This window comes from Sphaeramia orbicularis, chromosome 4, assembly GCF_902148855.1.
Source record: "Sphaeramia orbicularis chromosome 4, fSphaOr1.1, whole genome shotgun sequence".
Taxonomy (NCBI): domain Eukaryota; kingdom Metazoa; phylum Chordata; class Actinopteri; order Kurtiformes; family Apogonidae; genus Sphaeramia; species Sphaeramia orbicularis.
Window position 1 is genome coordinate 13675422 of NC_043960.1, and position 18832 is coordinate 13694253.

General features: G+C 37.6%; 1 pseudogene; it reads left to right on the top strand.

Moving 5' to 3' along the window:
* Nucleotides 1-392: 392 nt before the first annotated feature.
* Nucleotides 393-18832, top strand: part of LOC115418055 (phosphatidylinositol 4,5-bisphosphate 3-kinase catalytic subunit alpha isoform-like) — a 28215-nt pseudogene continuing 9775 nt past the window's right edge.

Sequence of the window (18832 nt, forward strand, 5' to 3'; positions counted from 1 at the left end):
ATCTTGAAATTAATCTCATTTTATCTCATGTCATCTCATTCCATGTAGGCGTTAAATGATGCAACAAACAGCATCAGTCATATGTCAAAAAATGCTTTCTGGTAAAATATTAAATTATAGTTGCAGTATGAATGATGGGGTTCAGTTAGAGTAAAGATGCAACGGGGAAGTAAAAATATAAGTCCTTTCTTTCCATGGTCCAGAATGTTACAGTTGAATTCACACTGTCCACTTTACTACTAGTACTGCGTAAATATAAATGTAGCTGATCTGCCAATAAGCTGCGGTTAAATGTAGTTGATGTGCTGGTTGAATATGTGTTTGGTTTACTACAGTGTGTCTGTGTTTGTGTCGGAGGAAGGGAGGAGGGCCCAGACAGACAGACAGACAGACAGCGTGGCTGCTTTGTCGCATCAGACAGCTTGTCCAGTCGACATGAAGCTCAGCTGCTCAGAACATCCTCAGGTTGAGCCCCTTCGACTGGACATGCGGCTCTGTCTTCATTTTGCGTAAGGGAACAGTATATAACCATACGGCACAACAGGGATTTACTGTGGACGTGGAGTAACGGCTTCTGTTACGGATAGCTGGCACTGAGGCTGACAGACGACAGATAACATCCTGCTTCGGCCGGCGCCGGTAGCCACCAACCGGCCGCTGGGAACCGAAGGGGTTGGCTAGCTGGAGAGGCTAGCTAACTGGGATTAGCCGAGGAGGAGAGGAGAGGACCATCACCCTTAAACATTTGGCTGTGTCGACGCACACTATGAAAGGTTAGCTGTTATTTTACATCCCCACACCAATAGCTTGTCTTGAATGTTGTTAATATTATTTTCATCTGTATCAATAAGGGGATGACAGACAGGCTCACCCTTAGCCGTTAGCTAGTGTACAAGACAGCTAGCTAGCGTGAACCAATTTATAAATGTGTAAGATGTCTGTGATGACACAGAATATAAATGATTGTTGAGTAATTGCCTAAGCTGTATCATTATTCTTTTTCAGTGTCTTTAAAGCGGCCATTGAGTATTTTATAGCTGTCATCTCTGAGCTGTCATTCCCAACCGCCTATACTTAGCTAGCCTGTTGTTATTAGCCAGTGTGATTCACTCGAACTGCAACAGATGCAGACTGTGTGTTGTTGTTGTTTTAATTTCCTTTCCTCCCAACACATATTTCAGTGACAGCGTGAAGATGGATTGAAACATGAAGGGTGGAACTGTCCCATCATCAAAATAGGAGGGCTGCTCTCTTAGGTATGCTTCACAAATTCCTCTCCTACCATCTGATTCACACGTCCTCTGTGACTGTTTAGCCAAACATGTTACCACATTTGTTATCGTCTTTCTTCTTGGAGATAGTTGAAATTGCTGTGGTTGTTTAATGGAGAAAATGAAACTGAAATCGATCAAAGGATTTTATTTCAACCACACTGTTGTGTAATGTGGTACAACTGGTAAAACCTTCTGTTAACCACATATGTATTATGCGTTGTGTACTATGAGTGTATGTGTTGTGCAGATCCAGCATATGTATGATCTTGGGATCTGCATTGCTGGCCTTTGCAGCCATTTGTGTTCCAGTATTCAAAGTGAGCTTGTGCCTAAGCCAATGTTTCCCCACTCCCCACATCCTGTGTTGTGAGGAAGCTTCCTCTTTTGTCCTAAAGTGTGTATCTGCATCCTGATCAGGGTCACTGATCGCAGAAGTGCTCAATGGGTGGTTTGTTCTAACTCAGGCTTTTAGTACTTTAGGTTGTTTTTGTACAAATTCAAACCTGTTTTTCTTTGTGAATGAAAGCTCCCTGTTCTTCCTCATTACCTTTGCAGTTCCTCAAATTTTGAAAATGAAATCTTAGACTAATGTTTTAATCACCGGGTTAAACAGCCAATTATTGTCCATTATTTCACATGAGTTGCAATGCTCTCTTAAAATTTTTGATACTCCTTGTGCGTCATGCTGCCATTTCCTGGTCTGGGACAATAGGGAAGATAAAGGTGCACAGTTATTTTCTGTTTCTCAGCTGCTGGCTGCTGCTGCTGCTGGCTGCTGCTGCTGCTGCTTCTGCTTCTGCTGCTTCCTCTCCTCGCTGGATACCTAACTACTTCTAGCCCTATAGTAATTGTCACTTACTAAACGTAATAAGCTTAACAGGCATGGCTGATGACAAGATCCAATATTCGGCCACTTTGCCTCTGTCTGTAGTCCACACACGGTAGTTTGCGCGTCATGACTGACACTAACATAGAAAAAAGACAGAATATTATTGTGTTTGACCTATTCATAATTTCTTCAGTTCAGTGGGATAACTGAAATTTATTAGATTTTACAGTCATCTTAATTGCATTTCAGGGAATTTTTGTGATGGTGTAGGCCTATGTTATATCAACAATTTATGTCAGAATTTTTCATTTTTGCTGCAAGTAAGTGACATCAGTAACAGCCCTGGAAAAAATAAATTATTCAATCCTTGCAATATGGTTTTAGTGTAAGTTTCAGCAGAGTTTTCACAGATTGTACTCAGGAGTGTCTAAGCTGGCTGAGTCAAACCTGTAAACATGTAGCTTTGTTGTGTTATTTTCCTGGCCCTGTTGTAGGAAAGATGACTTTCCAGTTCCTAATCTCAGCTAAAAGGCTTTAACATTTGCACTTGTTGTTTGGCATTTGGGCAAACAGATATAACTGTGTGCTTTTATCATAGATGCGGAAAGAATGAAGATATTTGCATAGTCTGGAAGAGATTAGTTATCAACTAAAGTTATCTAAAGGCCAGAAATGAGATTTAAACATATCACGATCCTAGTATTATTGGCCTTCTAGTTAATAAATTGAGGGATTGGTACATCATTGTTTTCCACCTTAACTGATCAGAGACACTTCAAACAGTACTGTTTGGAACCCAGGTTTTTATTGAGTTTGTGAATGTTGGTATTTCAGTTGAGAGTTTGTATATGGTGCAGTGCGAGTTTCATACAATAAGATATTACATTTGATCGTAAATTATTTTAATATTAGGCTAATTAATAATATTCCAGTTATGTCCTTCAGACAGATAATAGAACTAATCTAAACAAAATTGAATCCACAATTGAACCATTTATGTCTTTATGATGTTCTACAAAGCACAATAAAAGTCACCAATGATGGATATTGAATTCATGATGAGCACTAAAATGATTATTATTATTATTTTCTCATAATCTTATTTTTAGTTACAAGACCTGTTTATTGTTGTAAACTGGCTTATGTTGAAAATGATGCATTGTGTTGTAATTTTGCCACAAAAACACACATTTACCATGATGTGTCACAATGAGCAGTTGAGTCACTGTTGTTTTTGTGTTGATTGCTGGACCTGAGCAGTCTGTTGAAAATAGTTGTGTCACTGTGGTCCCCAAGGACCCTCCTATTTCCCAGCACTCAGTGACAGAAGGTTGAATGAGCTAATCATGAATGTGTTGCAGCAAGCGAGCGCTGTGCCTTGGTTACTTTTACTTAGTGGGAAATTGTACTCCCAAGAGAAATGATATCTCTTATAATGAGTGGAAGTTTCGGAAAAAAAGACATACACATGCTGTTTGGTGTGACTAAAAATAGCCATGTAAGAATTTAATTGGATTTCAAATGGATCGTAGAACTAAAATTTCATTCATTGTGAAAGTGGCTGAAGAGATGAATGAGAGGAGGAGTTTGGGCACAGGGTGTTGGGTCATGTGACTAATTTGGAGTGGGAAAGCTTTGGATGGGAATGAGCTTAAAAAGGGGTCAAAATAGCTTATACAGACCTTCCATTAAACACATTTTATCCTTCATCTGTCAATGCAATGGAGCCTTTCTTTCTCTTACATGTTCAAAGGGTAGGGAGATTGCTCAGCACCAGTGATGCAAGCACTAGAAAAATGATATGATTTGACCTCAACTGGAAATTGGGGCCAATAAGTTCAGTATGACAAATAAGATTGTGGTACCATGGAGACATTATTTCCTGAGTGGATTAAATGTATTTTTCCTACCATCTCTGTATGAAAATGTTAGGGTGGCGTAGAAAATACAAATGAAAAAGTAATGAATGTTTTGTCGAGTCAGTTTCAGCTTTATCTTAGGGTTCTTTAAAAACATTACAAGACTTTCTGCACCCCGTCACTTATGCACATTCTAATAAAGTTATTGCTTTCCTTTTAGTTGTAAGTACATGGGTGAAATGTAAACCATCTCCATGTTGCTTTGAACCCCCCTCAACAGTACAGGTAGAAATGCCGTTCAGCCAGGTTGGTAACTGCACATGCACAGACATGCATTTACTTTTTTGAGGACAGGCATCATGTAAAGATTTTTTTTTACCTGAAGACATACATACACTATTAAGTAATTAAAGTAAATTTGGTGATACCAGCTACTAATTATTTAAACTCTGATACAAACTCTATTTCAATTATAGTCTGGGCAATCGCGATAATATGGCTCTAGATAATTATCATGATAATTTCAAATCCATATTTCTTTTACTTGAAGGGCTGGTTTTTGCACGTGTGTGGAAGTTGAAGAAATCGGATTGTTAACTGTGCCTGTGAATTCTTGTTCTTCTTTTTTTCAACTTTTATTTATTTAGTGACAAACAGACCACAAAAAAAAAAAGTTCATAAGACATGGGACATTAGGCAAAACAAAGACGGGTGCAAACAGAGGGCTATTTACAGGTGTGTTTGTGAGTGTGCGTGTAGTGTGTGTGTGTGTGTGTGTGTGTGTGTGTGTGCCTGTGAATTATTCTTAACATCAGAACATGGACATTTGCCTAACAGCAGAACATTTCACACAACTGACATAGAACAATCAGCCGATATATCTTCTTCCTCTTTGTGGTTTAATCAGACGAGTCATTCTAATGGCACTGGACATCCATGTTATGGACCAGGCTTTCACGTGTTTTCGAAACATTGCAGTTACATCAAGCATTTGTTATTGATATTGAGGAAAACTGTGTTGCATACATTGTCATTATTGTTTTATTGCCGATCTGTTTTTTGCCAAATAGTTCATATTGTTGCAGTCGGGCAGAAACCTCCTAAGTCCATTCTTGGTCTTTTTTTTTTTTTTTTTTGTAAAATGATTCTCTTGGTAGGTCTTCACATTGGCCTGTGAAGACTGTGAATACTTAACCAATGAAAACTAAGTGTCGAAAACGGCTTGTGACTATATCTCTTAACTCCATTCATTTCATTAGAATATACATTGTTTTTTCCAGTTTCCTGAAAAATAACCATATTGGACATAAGAGGTTTCTGCCCGACAGCAACGATATACATGATTACGCATGCACATTAAAGAAGTTTCCTGCTTCATCAGTATCTTAGTCTGTATTGTATTAAAATAAAACACAATGCAGCTACTACCCAGCATACAGCACATAATAGGCTACGTTGTTAAGCATCATAAGCACTATGTGATTATTATTATTTTTTTAATTTAGAAACCTACTCATGTTGTTAAAATTACCACTAATATTGTTTGAACAGAAACAATGTAGAATGTCGTGGCACAACTTCATCTAATTCCATTGTTCAAAGAGAAGGAAAAACAAGGATCTCAGGTCAAGAACTCCAACAGAACTTGTAGGATAGGACAACTTTAAAAAGACATAGACCAGCTTGAACAGGTCGTACATGGCTTTTTTGTTATGATAATCAGAACTTGACTGAAAGTGTTGTTACCTTCCAGGTTGTGCTCTGCAGCTAATCTGTGAGTGAGCTGGGAGATAGAAAGGAAGATGCCTCCCAGGCCGTCCTCAGGGGAGCTATGGGGCATCCACCTGATGCCCCCAGGTATAACATGTAAATTCTCTTTGAATAAAATTGACTTAATTTTGGTAGTTAAATGTAATTTTTCATGAGTTACATCACCTTTTTGCATATTTTTAATCATACATATCATAGAATACGTCTTTAAAAAGACAAAGACAAATGTTTCAGAAGCTCTTTGTATAACATGTTAAGCTACATTAATTAAAGTTCTATCTCTGCTTTGAGTATTATTTAGTATTTTTGCATACGATACATCTAAACAAAATTACAGTTCTAAGCATTAACCAAATGTAATATATCTTCATTTAAGCGATAATAACTGTAAAACTACAAAAATTTAGGTATGTAAAAACTAACTTTAAATGGAGTTTACATAATAAGGTTTTACTTATAGGTATCTTTATTTGTCAGTGTATTTTTTAGCTATGGGAATGCATTACACACAGTGAAAGACCCTCTGCATTTAACCCATCACCAGCTGAACATGCGGGAACACCACACACTGCAAACTAGGAGGGTGGGCTGCCATGTCAGACAGACCCTTAGGTCTCAGGATCCCTCCAACCTTCTAGGCCATTGCTCCTTGGTTAGTTTTGTCTTTACTGTTGTGTAATGAGTGAGTGTCCTTGCAGGATCCTGGTGGACTGGCTTCCCAATGGCATGATCCTGACTCTGGAGTGTCTCCGTGAAGCCACACTAATCACCATCAAACATGAGCTGTTCAAGGAAGCCAGGAAATATCCTCTCCATCATCTCCTACAGGAGGAGACATCCTACATCTTTGTCAGTGTTACACAGGTACGAACTGTCCCTTTGAATTTCTAGTTTGCAGGTTGTCCAAATCATTGAGTCAAAAATAATTCAGGAGATCTTTTACTGCACTTTGTTGTGAGTACAAGATTTCCACATGGCTGCCTTTGAACACGGTTGAACACATCTGAGATTTTACTGCTATGGGCTGAAAAAAGCACCAAACTTTTCCATAACATTAATTCAGTGCCTCTGGAGAGACGAAAGAATAAGTAGAATATTATAAAGTCAGCAACTGTTTTTTTCCCTGCCTGCAGGAAGCAGAGCGAGAGGAGTTTTATGATGAGACCCGGAGGCTGTGTGACCTGCGACTCTTCCAGCCCTTCCTTAAAGTCATTGAACCAGTTGGCAACAGAGAGGAAAAGATCCTCAACAGAGAAATTGGTGAGAGGTTATGTCTTGATTTACATTAGTGGTGCAGATTTTGTTGACTGAGAAAAATCTGTAGAAGGAAGAAAATGTATACAACTGACTGTAAAGGTGAAATCCTGACTTATTACTGCCTTTTTCAAATCAGTTACTGGAGTAGATCCAATAAGATTATGCATTGCAAATATTCGATATAAACTCAGTAATATTAAGTATAATATTAATATCAGTATAATATTAATATATACTCGGACAGCATCTTACGAAAACATCTTATTTCTTTACTTTTTAAAATTTTTAATTTATTTAATGTGTAACGTTTACCAAATGTCTAAATTGTAGTGCATGTGAGTTTATAAATAATTTACTAGCTGGTTAATTGTACTAAGTTTTCTTGACAATTTTTTATATTATTGCTGTAATGCAATAATTTTGTAGCGCTGTGTACATAAATTCAAAATGAACAACAAAACTCTCGCCATTTTTTGATAGCATTGTTCTCTGTGGTCAAGCTGTGTTTTTATCATGGCTGTAACTTCTCTGAATTTTGTTAAGAGTTGATGAAAAAACTTAGTGACAGTATTTGCATTTCAGTAGACATAACTATGAGACATACTAGGTTATGTTTTCCAAGGATCATACAGGACTAATTTCAGTCCTATCTTAATTGAATGATTGAGCCAAACCTTCTCTCTTTTTGTGTTTTTTAGGTTTTGCCATTGGTATGCCAGTGTGTGAATTTGACCTGGTGAAGGATCCGAGGTTCAAGACTTTAGGAGAAACATCCTGAATGTTTGTGACTCTGTGGAGTTGAGAGATGCCAGCGGTCCCCACAGTAGAGCATTGTATGTTTACCCACCCAATGTAGAATCGACACAAGAATTACCCAAACACATCTACAGCAAACTAGATAAAGGTAGGCAACAGTCTGAGAAAACACAGTGAAAACAGGGTTTGTAGGTGTGCTTGAAATCTTTGAAAGTGCTTGAATTTCAATGTTGTGTTTTCAAGGTCTGAAAAGTACTTGAAAATGCTTGCAATTATAATTCTGTGATGTGATTTATTTATTTATTTTTAATATTAACTCTGCCAGGTTAGATGTCATGCCAAAGCTACTTACAGAGAGGTGATACATTTTGGAAAATAAAACTTTATGTCAAAAAAGAAAATTATCGGGTGCTCCCCAGGTAAATTTTTCTCTTAATCTTTGTCTCGGTGCAAGTGTGCCCGAAGAACGCCAAGTGGCTTCCCTCTTTCTGGATAAAACTTTGTGTTCTCCTTTAATTTCTAAACTTTTTGCTATTATGAAACATAATTTTAGATGTTTGTAGCATAATACAATGTAAGTCATTGTTATAAAAGTGAAAAAAATAATCATGATTCAATCAATTAATCAATCAAATTTTATTTATATAGCGCCAAATTGTAACAAAAGTTACCTCATGGCACTTTTCATATCGAGTTGATCGAAACCAGACTCTAAGCCAATTTACAGAAACCCAACAGAATCCTTTATATGATTATATGTATTTCTGTAGATATGTGTTTTATGTCAGTGATAAGGTGCTGTGCTGGAAAAGTTTAAAAACGACCCTTAGAAGTGCTTGAAAAGTGCTTAAATTTGACCTTGAAAAATGTGTACAAACACTGGAAAAGAAAAACTAGATGCTTTGATATTGTAGGTAATAGAAATGTCTTTTTTAGGTTTATTTGTTTGTCTAATCCAGTTTATGTCAATTCACTGGGAAATCACAAATAAAGCACTCAGAGACAACAGAAGGTCAACCAGCAGGCTGTAAACATTTGAGGCTGCCGTCAATACTGCATTAACATTAGTCACCCAGCCTTTAAAACGGATAGGTACTACAACAGTGATTCAGGCAATCAATGAATTGATTGATGTGCTACTAGTGTGAAGCTTTTGTCTGGAAACAATACCTAGAAAATAAACAGCGTGCTCAATAAGAACAGACCTTTCAATAATTAAAGTTATTGTTTCTGAGATGCTTCTGGGCAGAATTTGATTTATTGATTGTTTTTCTCCACCTCCTTATTTGTATGCTCTTCTGTGTCTGGTTTTGTAGGTCAGATCATTGTTGTGATATGGGTGATTGTCTCTCCAAACAATGATAAACAGAAATATACACTGAAGATCAACCATGATTGTGTACCTGAACAGGTGAGGTGAAAATGTACAGTGACTAAAAACCTTACTGTGTATCATGTTAATTTGTAGATCATTATAGATCTATGCACTGCAATAAACACTGTCCACTTAAATGCAGGCACACACAGAGCTAGTAATGGGATGAACTGCTTTATGACCTCTAATGTAGACTGTCTTAATGCATTTCTTTCCAATAGGTGATTGCAGAGGCCATTCGCAAGAAGACACGCAGCATGCTGCTGTCTCCAGAGCAGCTAAAAATGTGTGTTCAAGAATATCAGGGTAAATACATCCTCAAAGTTTGTGGCTGTGATGAGTACCTGCTGGAAAAGTACCCCATCAGCCAGTATAAGGTAAGAAACATACATGAAAATATGTATAAACAGGAATTGCAGTGGAAATTACAGACTGAAATGGCTCTAGAGATATGAAATGCCATTTTTATATGTAGGTTTTTCGACTGATTCTGTCTTGATTCATGATTGAGCATTAAAGTGCATATGCAAAAAAACAGTGGTTAACGCTTATCAAGTACAGTTGTAGATCATCTTCACTCCCCAATCTGTGGGTGGACAAGTGAAATGACAAACCTGTTCCATCTTTCCAGGATGACTTGGTTTGGTGCCTCTTTTTGACACAAAAAGTGGCTTTTCCTGTCATCTTTTTACTCTTAAAGTGAAAGCTGATTGATTAAATCTTCCTGGAGGAAACTCTTTACGTTACAACAAAGTGAATCACTCTTCTGAAATAAACTTGAAATCCCCAAAAAATACACACTTCTGAATGTTTCAGAACCACTGTAAATGCTGAGGAGAGACATGAGTGTGTTTATGGTGGAAATTCTCTGTAATGAATGCTCAAAAATGAAAAATTGGACAGAAATTTCCAAAAGCATTTTCAGTTTTGGAACAAGTCAAAAAATCCTTCATGTCCAAAAAAGAGGTTTTCAGAGGTATCATTTTGAAAGTGAAATATGTGTCATTTTGTGTTTTGTTTGTGCACATTTGTACATTAGTTTGTAGATATGTCATGCTAGTTGAGGACATTGTTTAGCTGCCTAGCTTATTTTACTCATTAGAAGTGATCTTTAATGACAATAAATGCAAATAATAATAATAATAATGATAATAATAATAATGGTAAATGCAAGTAAATAATGTTTTTGTAATCTATTGTATTTCATAGAGTCTTTTGCAATGCGTTTATCATACATGCTCATTTTTGGAAGACACGGTAATATAGTTTTTAGCTTACCGGCTGACAGGGCCGTAAGCTATTGTCGTCATGGCGGCGTCCAGGGGTGGCGTCTGTCGTCCATAACAAAAATTTCAATCTTCGTCTTCTCTGAAACTACAATTCCGATTGACTTCAAACTTGGCATACAGCTTCTTTATGATGATGTCAACACAAGTTAGTGAAATTATTTGGATCCGTATCTGATTCTGGATTTGGTGGCGACTTTGAAAATTTCCCCATTATAAGAGATAGGTAGTGGATCCATGCAATAACTCAGTAAATATAGATGATATCAAGTGTAAATTTCTACAGTCCAGCCCTGATGGGGAGATGACCAAACATAATGGCCACATGCTGATCAGGATCTTCTTCTGGATTTGGGAACTTATGGAAATTTAACATGGGCTCTAATGGGGAAAAACTTTCAATCGTCTTCTTTTCCGAAACTCCAGTTCTGATTGACTTCAGACTTGGCATACAGCTTCTTTATAATCATGCCAACACAAGGTATTGAAATTTTTTCGATCCGGATCTGATTCTGGATTTGGTGCGACTTTGAAAAATGTTCCCATTATAAGAGATAGGAAGTGGATTGATACTATAAATCAGTAAGTATCAATGATATCAAGTTGGAATTTGAATTTTTTACAGATCTGCTTGGAATATGACCAAAACATGGGCTATTTCTGCAATATAATAAATACACATAACTGGATGATAAGAAATGGCATCTGGATACATTTCTCAAAGCTTTTAATTTGGCCGGTAAGCTACAGGGCCATTGGTCCTATTTTTAAAAATATTTATTATGTTTATGCTGAACCCTTCTTCTAAAGCACAGGAACCATTCTCTTATATGCCATTTGAGTTCATAGTGAGAGTCTGGAGAACTCCCCATGTGCCAAATTAGAATGGGAGTTTCTTACAACGTCACTGTTTCCCTAAAGTCACTTGGCAGCTGCAGGAAATGACCAACTGAGATCATTGGTTACACTTACGCACAGTGTAACTCTAGCAGGTCTGTGTAGACTTTCGTTCTAACCAACCTCCTCTGTGTCATTCTTTGTGTGTCTCTACCTTCAGTATATCCGCAGTTGCATCATGCTGGGCAGGATGCCTAACCTGATGTTAATGGCTAAGGACAGCCTGTACACCCAGTTGCCTACAGATAACTTTGTCATGCCGTCATACTCCCGCCGCATCTCCACAGCAACATCCTATATGAATGGAGAGGCAGCTGCCAAGTCGCTGTGGACCATCAACGGGACTCTGCGAATACGAATCCTCTGTGCCACCTATGTTAATGTCAACATAAGGGACATAGACAAGGTGGGGGCTCCTGGTGCCTATAGAAATATACCAGTGTCTGAGTTGATTCATCCATTAATAATAGGTCCGTTGTTCTACAGCTGCATGTGTGGACAGTGTCCAGAGTCAGAGTTAAAAAAAAAAAGTGCTATTTATTGTAATTTACACATTCATTAACAAAACTGTGATTTCATATAAATCTGGCATATTAAATGTAGGTTAAAGACATTGGAAAATATAGTTCATAATAGCTTTCTAACTATTTGAAAAGTATTGAAGTATTGTCATTTAAAGGTTGGACCTTGGTGTGGAATATTTTGTTGCATCTAGTGGTGAAATTGCAGGTTAGCATTCAGCTGATTACAGTTCTTTCTTATTGGCTTCCATTGGCTGCAAAAATGCACAAAAATTCTTATTATAAAATTCTGTTTCTTTTACTATTTCACAAGTCATCGTTTCTGTAAGTTTTCATCTTTTCATGTCCAATTCAGTGGGCACAAGCTAATAGGGGAATCTCAGTTAAAGTTTCATGTGTAAGCAAAGTGTTCTGCTCAGGAATAATATATCTATAGCAAACCTAAAATGACTAGCAAAATTGAAATTGATATATTTTTTTAAGAAACAGCCTCTGGTTCATCCCATTTTCAGAATAGGATGACTAAGGGCCAAACAATGCTGAACTGTTCCTTGTGTTATTGCTGTGTGAGACTCTTCTCATGAGAGATTGTTTGACATTGGCAGAGCCAGGGAGATGTCAGTCAAAACATCATCTGCCACACTTCTTGAGAATGGTCTAAACTGCAGAACTGACCATTTTTCAATTAGTTTTCTAATTTTTTTAATACATATTTTCAGTCAGGTTGTGTGGACACTTTTGATACTCAATGAGATACTCAACCTTACCTTAATATGCATTTTTACTGTTTTAACCAAATTTCCAGAGCCTCTAAGATTCCTTTGGAACTGTTTTGGAGGACTGTGTTTTCCTAACTGTGCACACTGTCCCATCACCCAACTCTTTCACTTCCTGTGGAAACAAACAGTCCTTGTCCAAGTTTCATGTGAACAGAATCCTTTATTCAGGGAAAATGGTTTTGTAAGCTCATGTTGGTGTGCTGTCATGAATAATTTCTTTAAATGCAACAACTCTTGACAGAACTGCCACACTGCATGCAATTTGAGAGTACAGACTGTTTACCTTCAGGGCTTTAAAGGTTGACAAATCATGCACTGCAGGCCAGTCTTTCATTTGCTGGGAAAATCTATCATAATTTTTCATTATTGCTGTCATTTCATTCTATAGTCTAGTTATATTTGCTTTATTTGCTCATAGATTTACGTGAGGACTGGCATTTACCATGGAGGAGAACAGATGTGTGACAATGTCAACACACAAAGAGTACCCTGTTTCTAATCCAGGTACAGTAGCCTTTGGTTCACTTTGGTTCTTTAATTACCTCTTAATTTATTTTCCTACTACTTCTTCATTCACTTTCACTCTATTTAGCTAAAATAGTTCTTCAGACAGTATACACTGCTAATTTACTTAAAGCAGGCCAAGACAGGAGGGTAAGTTAACAGTTTAGCACTGGCTAGTAACACTAAACTGCTATATTGCATTACTGTTAAACCTTACCCCTCGTGCTGTCTTGTACATCAGGATAGGCAAAAGGTGTAGAGTTTTGATAAAACCTGGTTAAGTCCATCATATTGAAATAAGTGTTCCTCTAAAACATTTTTACTTTAGCTCATTTTAATTGTCTGGAATAAATTGTGTTTAAAAGTATAGCCTTAACTGTGTGTAATAACTGTGTAAAGTTTTTGGGGATTCGGTTTCCTAGGAATTGAGAACAGTTTGTCAGGTGTCAGAGAATTAAGTTACTCTAGTCTGTTGGATTTCACTTTTGGTGACGGTAACTTCACTTCTCAATGTTGTTTTTCATGCACTTGTTCTGGTTCATAAATGTTTTTTTCTTTCTTCCTTCCACTACAGGTGGAATGAGTGGCTCACCTATGACATGTACATCCCAGACATCCCTCGCGCTGCCAGACTCTGTCTGTCTATCTGCTCTGTCAAGGGTAGGAAGGGAGCCAAGGAGGTACGACAAAAGAACTGCTGAGAGCCAGTTATCATTTATGGATGAATTCTAAATATGGTATATTTGTTATTTTGAAGAAAAAAAGAGAAATTGAATACATGTTCACTCTTTAATATCACTCTCCCTACACAGTATTGTACTAGATTTTCATAATTTCCCCAATTTGATTAACTATGGAAAAATGTAAAAGTATGGCAAGCAAGCTATCGAAAACATAAAATTCAGAGTGAGTAAAAATAAATGGATCATGCAAGCAGATTGTTTTTCTGACATTTGGAGCCAACGTAGCCTGAGCAGTTATTACTCTTGGCGAGAGCTCTGGCCATATTGAAACTGATGATGTCAAAAACATGGCAAGAATATGACATGTGACTGAAATGGCACTCCTACACAGAGCTGCCTCTATGCCTGAAATGTCATCCACTGTTTCCTGTTAATTAGTTTGAGCTACAGTACATAACGACAGTTTTCCTGGAATTATTACAATAGCATACATATTCATAATGTAACATTCATTTATTACCGTTCATTATATATGCGATAGCTATTTTACTCCAGGGTCAAATATGAATAAATGAATCGACCAAGAAGTCAGAAAATTTGTGTGGGGAAAAATGATGTTTTGAAATGTGAAGGAGCTCTGATCACTGTCTGATTATCCAACTCAACTTCTTTCTATAATGTGCTTATACAGAGTGGCTGTTCATGCCTGCCACTATGTGGGAAGTTTCAGTTGGCTACATTACATGACATCTGCATATCTATATCCTTATTTTAACGCGGTCATGCCAAACCAATTCAGTGTGCCGTGCTTGCACGTGTGTTTGCTATTGCCAGTATTGAACTACTGACACTACTCAAGTGTGTCAGTTTGTCTGGGTATATGTGTCCAAGGTGAAATGGGAGCTGTGGTATCATCTTTGGTTCTGTTTAATTACTAATCAGATACGGGCACAGTGGTGGCAGAAAACATCAACAGAAACACTATCAGCAGTAGGGACTTTCCATTCATGATCCACAACAAAATAATACAATGACCTATTGTGTAAAGGGTTTTTTTTGACAGCGTAATTAATGAACATTTTCAACAGAAGTTCAGACAGTAAAGATACTATTGCTGTTTGAAATACAAAGGGGCATTTAATCAAACAGTAACATGCTGATGATCACAGAGTTGCTAAAAAAGATGTCTCCATGCCTTTAAGTAAGTCTTTAGTGACTGTGATGTGTAAAACTGTCGGACGGTGTCTGTGTTTGAGGTCTGATACTTGTAACAAACACCCACACTGATTGATTTTTCTTCTATCTCTGTGGTGGAAAAGCTGTAAGAGAAAGATATGTGTGTGGGTGAAGTGTATCAATGAATGCCAGACATGGATATTGTAACAGACACCTGGGGTGAGTCCCGTCCCCTGCTGTGCCTTGCGAGGTTGAGGTCAGGTTTAGCGGATGCTCTTTCATGCCCACCTGAATTAAAGATAAACACCTCTCTGCACCAGCCTTTTGTTCCAGTGCTTACTATAAATAGGTGCATTTTGACTAGCTGTCTGCATGTAACTCTATCTATGTCACCATGTTGCCCTTTCACACCTGGTTTCATTGCTACTCTTTAGTGAAAACTCATCCTGAATATCAAGATGTTATCTCAACCATTTCCCTAGGCTTTTGGGAGACTCACAGGGTTGCACTGTTATGAGTAATGCAGTTAAAAAATTGCACAGTAATATTAAAAACTGATTGAACTTTTACACAGTTACATTAACTTTGATGACACTTTCAAGTATCTTTTTGGGAAAGATCTGAATAGTTCACACTGATAAATTGAGATATGCCATACCATGTGCCTTAAAGAAAAGGAAAAAACATAATATTCAATTGTACTCATGTTTGATGAGAGTCATAAAACATGCACCTGGATTTTGAATTGTGAGTGTTGAAACTTTCAGAAACTCTAAAAATCATGTGTTGTGTGTGTCTTAATTTCCATGACATCCTACGTTGAAACTAAATCAAGTGGGATTCTTTTTGTTTCTGACTCTGAACAGGAGCACTGTCCACTAGCATGGGGTAATATCAATTTGTTTGACTACACTCCACTCTGGTGGCCAACAGATGGCACTGAACCTTTGGCCTGTCCCTCATGGCCTTGAAGATCTCCTCAATCCCATAGGAGTCACTGGATCTAACCCCAATAAGGTTTTTATCCTTTCTAGTTATTGTAACACTGTTTGTTGTTTGTGTGGGTGAAACGGATTCATACAGTGTGATTGTATTCTATGTATTTTTGTTGCACAGGAAACCCCATGTTTGGAGCTGGAGTTTGACCATTTCAGTAGCCCAGTCAAATACCCAGACATGAATGCTGTGGAGGATCATGCAAATTGGACCATCTCAAGGGAACTGGGGTTCAACTACAACCTCTCTGGACAGGTGATAACCATGTTACCCAGGCACTCACCAATGCATCAAAGCCATTATTTATGCATTTTAAAACAGCATTTATTTTTGCTTGAGCATACACCCCTTGGTTGTCTTTTTAGGTCAATAGATCCCATTTCTACCCAGCCCCACAATGAGCTCTAATTAGTTGGTTCCACCTACTGTACTTCTCTGATGTCGCGCATATTATGTTTATTTCCGGTCAGTCGTTTCATAAAATTTGTGGTGTGCGTTATCTTTCGTTAGTTAAATACTATAGTTACTGTGATTAATTTACACCATTCATCATCACTGACAATGTTTCACAACTAATTTGATTCCAATGATTTATAAGCCTCAGTAGTGCCAATCTAAGTCACTGTGTTCTATTATTTATAGGGGTGTCAGTGATGCCCTGTCTTATCAGATTTCTAGATGATGCATGGCATGAGAACCATGGACTCTGATATGATAATATGACATGTGGTTAGAGTTTCAGCAGCAAATGAGAGGATGTGAACAGTGTGAGATGATGTGTTAAGTTATTCATGATGTGTGTTACAAATGCGAGGAGTGCCCAACTCATCTTGTGTTGTGATAATGTCATCTGACTTGTTCATGACCAGAAATGTGTTTGATCTTGTCTTGAGTAATTTATATAGTTACATTAAACCACTTCACAGGCTGAAATCCACAGCCAACAGCCACACGTACTGAGAGAATAAGATACCTTAAAAGAGTTTACTGTGAATCACATGACTTTAGTTTAGTTCAGGCTCCTCCTCTTATTGTATGTTAATTTCAATATGAAACAACTCATCTACAAAAGGAATAAATATAAGCTGTCATAACTGACATGAATGAAAACAGTGATTTTTAATAATATATTGACAGACAAGATCATGCAATATATTCTCTAATTTTTTTCCTGAATGAATCTGTGTGCAAGGACTAGATACAGTATGATTTGTAATGTTTTGGTGTGCCAGCAGTCATGATACTATTAGTAATACAGTAATGTACAGTTTTAATAAGTTTCTTTCTGTGGTTCTGCAGAGTAATCGTGTGGCTAGAGATCATGCCCTGACAGACAGCGACACTGAACAGCTTAGACAGCTGAGCAACAGAGACCCTCTGTCAGAAATTACTGAGCAGGAGAAAGACTTCCTCTGGAGACACAGGTAATTACAAGTGTATTTTATAACACAGCATTTGAAGCACTACTATATATACAGTAATACATCCCGTAACATAAGACTCACTGCTGATGTCATTTGACCTCCAGGTTTTGTCATTTTTACAGACGCCCTATGTACTCTGAACTATATGGCATGTATTGACTCAGACTATATAAAGTGTATTTTCCCATCATCCTGCTCTTTTGAGATGCAAATGTCACCTTGCCACAAATGTAGCAGAAGTTATCTGCCTTGTTTGTAAATCTTGAGTTCTGGGGGGAAATATCACTTGACTGTTCCTCGGAAATGTTAGGCAATGACACTTTCACAAGCCACCAGATGTAATTGTATAATGCGTAGATCTTGCCAAGACACATGTATTTTGCAATAAAAGAACAAGAAATTACAGTTACGTAATAATCAAAGCGAAGATAAATTTGTAAATGCCCATGTGGTACCATTTTCATTGTTCTACTGTACTTCATCTTAACTTTATCAAAATTTGTAGACCAGCATTGACTTCTCACTATGTTCTACCAGGCACTACTGCATGAACATCCCAGAGATTCTTCCCAAGATCCTTCTTGCTGTCAAGTGGAACTCCAGAGATGAAGTAGCACAGGTAGTGCCATGCCACTTTACATCTACTTATTGTATTACAACACATGTCAGTTATCAAAAAAGAAGCCACAGAGTTAAGGAGAGAATCACAAGAGACAAAAAGTGGTATTTGCATTATTATTATTATTATTTTTTTTTTTTTAATAAATTTGTGTCTCTTCAGGAATAATTCTGTTGTTAATATATAATGTTTCAGATCATATTTTGTTTTGTCTCCTAGATGTACTGCTTGTTAAAGGAATGGCCATCCATCCGTCCTGAGCAGGCCATGGAGCTGCTGGACTGTAATTATCCAGACCCCATGGTCAGACACTTTGCGGTTCGCTGTCTTGACAAATACTTGACAGATGACAAACTCTCCCAGTACCTCATCCAGCTCGTACAGGTATGTCTAACTGAGGGAAAACAGACAGGGATAAAGGGGTAGAAATCAATAACTGCCAGTGCTGAAAATGGTGTGGAATGTGGAGAACCACTTTTGAGTGTGAACACCCTTGTCAGTGGTATTTCTGATCTAAAAGAGTCTTTGTCCAGTGTGTTTCTGTGGTGAAAGGCTTGTTATTCTGCAGCGCCTTAGGTTGTGTTGGATTTTCTGCTAACTGAGAGTGTAAAAAATCTGTGAGGTTTTATGGTTAGAGAGATGATCCAGTCTGAATCTACTGTCTTGTAGATTTAGGTTTGTCTTCTCTGGTTCTAGGTTTTAAAATATGAGCAGTACCTTGACAATCCCCTGGCCCGTTTCCTCCTCAAAAAAGCGCTGACCAATCAACGGATCGGTCATTTCTTTTTCTGGCATCTGAAGTAAGTCACCATATGGTACAGGGTGTC